At 46.9% G+C, this 3,503-nt stretch overlaps 1 long non-coding RNA gene across 1 annotated transcript in view; it reads left to right on the forward strand.

Moving 5' to 3' along the window:
* The first annotated feature begins 1,157 nt into the window (after positions 1-1,157).
* Positions 1,158-3,503, forward strand: part of LOC109301240 — a 105,184-nt gene continuing 102,838 nt past the window's right edge. The window contains exon 1 of the long non-coding RNA XR_002098482.1: positions 1,158-1,261. This is a non-coding gene — a long non-coding RNA (uncharacterized LOC109301240). The remainder of the gene's footprint in view (positions 1,262-3,503) is intronic.

Raw genomic sequence — 3,503 nt, forward strand, 5'->3', positions numbered from 1 at the left:
CCACAAGTTTTTGTCTTTCTGTAGCTGATACCAGATCACTGTTCATTCATTGTTGCCTTAATAGAACATGAAGTGAAACAACAAAAGAAAAGTTCCGTTAGATGGCGCTGCCAATACAAGTCAACCAGGCTGGTGTTTCAGTAAATTGATCACAGAAATAACAGGGTACTGTGCCTGCAGAGGGGATGGTGTGGAAAAGAAGGAAATGGGGGTTTTTTTGCATGAATTTTGGTTTCTAGAAAGCAAAAAAGGCAATTCTGCAGTTGGGGATGATTTCTGCCTTTTATTTGTAAGGCCACAGAGCATGAGGTCTCTGCTTAACCTCTGTCCTTTTATTTGTAATCATCTGCTTATACTGTAGTAGGTTTGCTCACTTGCGCAGTTGAACAGACTTTCTGGGAAGGCCAGAGTGAGTTCTTTTACAAAGCCCATGCAAGAATGAAGCTGTGCTGAATGTCTTACACCCCAGTATTGGGGGCTATGTGGAGTGAGACAGAAACAAAAATATCACAGCTGATGCCCTCCTTTAGGTCACGTACTGCCTCACTGTCTTCCCCTCTACTGCAGTGGGGAAGACAGGGCTCCATCTCCAACTTGTTGCACCTTACGCTGAGCCACATGACTGATAATCTTCAGAGTCAGGGCTCCATCTCCAACTTTTTTCAGTGTGGCTGTTCCCCAGTTGAGAATCACTCTTGTGTTCAACTTACTTAAGTGGCTTTCAGCTGGGTGCCAGTGCTGCCAGGTAAAACTATCCTGTGTATCTGATACATCACCCAGCTGGGAAGGGCTGTAGCACGTGTTCTTTCTGCGTTAGGATTCTCCGATCGGCTTACAGCAGACTGGGGAGCTAGCTCATACACCTTTCCAGGTCCTTTTGTGTCTGAAACCTTGTCTAACATCTCCCAGTTATGCAGTGGGACAAAAAAAAAAGAGATCACCTGAGCTTTTTGGGTAGGGCGGGGTAAACATCTAATAAATAAATACGTATTTCCTGGACCATTATAGCTACAGCAACACTCCAACTCTTCTCTTCACTTTCACTTGTGCTTATCTTTCCTTCTCTCAGACTGTCAGGCTCATCTTCGTAATAGTATGCTACTTGTATTATTTAAGATGTGTTTTTAACAAGGCTGGGATTGTCTGAATGAAGATTCAGAGGTTGGGATTTTCAGTAGTGCTTGATTCTGTCTGAACTGTGCTTCCATGGACATCAACAGGAATCTGTTAGCTTCAGTGGGAGCAGAGTATGTCCAGTGCTGTGAGTATATTACAATCTCACCCAAAACTGTGAACAACTTATTAAATGCGACTTGAACAAGAATGGGAACACAAGCGATTATGCCTCTCTTTATCCAGGGGGATAACCAGCCTGAAAGGTTTGGCTTTCATTTAGTTTTCTTATGTATTGTTCATCCCAGAAATCTTATCGAAATCCTCACTGAGCTACCTTAAGGCATACAATCTCCACAAAAACATACAGGGCCTGCTTCCCACATAGTATAGGCAATCATAACTCTTCTGACTTATGAATGGGAAACTCCCTTCTTGAGGGCACAGAGGCAGAAAAGGATCTTGGAGTCATTATTGACTCCAAGATGAACATGGGCCGACAATGCGAGGTCACGGTTGGCAGGGCTAACCGGACCTTGTGGTGCATCTCAAGTAGAGCCAAGGAGGTGATCCTCCCCCTCTATGCGACGCTGGTCAGGCCACAGCTGGAGTACTGTGTCCAGTTCTGTGTGCCCCATTTCAGGAGGGATGTGGACAACATTGAAAGGGTCCAGAGGAGGGCCATGCGCATGATCCGGGGACTACAGGGCAGACCCTACACTGAAAGACTGCGGGACCTAAACCTGTTCAGCCTCCACAAGAGAAGGCTGAGGGGGGACCTGGTGACTGTCTATAAACTCACTAGGGGGGACCAGAAGGGTTTGGGGGGAGACACTGTTTCCCCTAGCGCCCCCTGGCATGACAAGGAACAATGGACACAAATTATTAGAGAGTAGATTTAGATTAGACATCCGCAAGAACTACGTCACAGTTAGGGCGGCTAGGAGCTGGAACCGACTTCCAAGGGAAGTGGTGCTGGCTCCTACCCTGGGGATCTTTAAGAAGAGGCTTGATGACTACCTGGCTGGACTCATTTGAGTCCAGTCTTTTCTCCCGCCCAGGCGGGGGGTCGGACTTGAAGATCTACAAGGTCCCTTCCGACCCTACTTCTATGATGACTTTAATCCAGCTACCCAAAATTCCATGGAAATTGGGTGTTGACGGTCTGCTCTACCTTCAGAAATTGGCCTGTACACAGTTGCAGGGGAATACTGTGTAAATCCAATCATAAGGGCCAGATTTTTTCTAATCGTTGGTATCCATAACAGGGCACATCTCCTATTTAAACACCTTGATTAAGGGTCTGACTCCCTCAAAAAGCAGCAGCTCAGGTGCTGACTCCTTGGGGAGCATCTAGATGAGCATGCATGTGCAAGGGTGCACGTTTCCCATGGCACAAAGAGCAGCAGCACATATTTGTGCTGCTGCTTTTTGCCCCAGGGCACACCCCTACACGTACTCTGTTGTGTGGCAAATTGTAGGTAGGGTAAAGGAGTCTGGGGGTGGGGCCAACATCTGTGCTGGCTCCAGCAGCCTTACCTGGGGTTCTGGGGGCCTCCCAGGTCGGCAGTGGTGTGGAGCTGGCTGTTCGGAGCCTAGCTGTCAGCCACAGCCAGGCTCCCTTTCTGCTAGTGCATGCTGCAGCCACATGTGCTGCCCCCCTCCCCTCTCAGACTTTTTTGACACCAGGATCTCCCAGTGTCAAATTTTGATGCCACGCTGCAAATTAGCAGTGCAGCAAATGCGTGCATATGTGCTGCATGTAGTTTGTGGCACCTCAAACAGCTTTGAGGTGCCACAAACCACACTTAAGTACTTGTCTAGATGTGCCTTTACTGACAGATTTTTTTCAAAAGGACTCGGCATCAAGCATCTTCCTGATAATCAGATGCATGTTTTGGTGCTTCACTGGGAGCTGAGCTCCTTTGAATATCTCATAGTTGATATGATTTCCCACACCATGTAAGCCTACTTTCTTTGCCATCCTTATCAATCCCTTCTGATTAAGCTTTTCCTCAATCTGTTTTAGTAACCAAGGAGCAGGTTGGATCTGGGGATTGAGAGGAGGCACAATGAGGTCTGAAGTTTAGGATGCCAGTAATTATATCACTTCTATTAATCACAGATCTTATAACAGTAAGAAAACCCATCTCAATCACGTTCCTACTTGCATCTATAGGCAAGGCATGTAGGTTGCCTGTAGATGTGTGGGGGCATTGCTTTGAGGCACTGTAATTACTACATGTTGGAGCAGACTTGATTCATAGATTCATAGATTCATAGATTAAGGGTCGGAAGGGACCTAGTAGATCTTCTAGCCCGACCCCCCCGCCAGGGCGGGAGAACAACAAAAAACCCCAAAAAGAGAAATGGGACTCAAACGAGTCCAG

This window comes from Gavialis gangeticus, unplaced genomic scaffold (genome assembly GCF_001723915.1).
Source record: "Gavialis gangeticus isolate Ggan-Ray unplaced genomic scaffold, GavGan_comp1, whole genome shotgun sequence".
In the NCBI taxonomy this organism is placed as follows: Eukaryota; Metazoa; Chordata; order Crocodylia; family Gavialidae; genus Gavialis; species Gavialis gangeticus.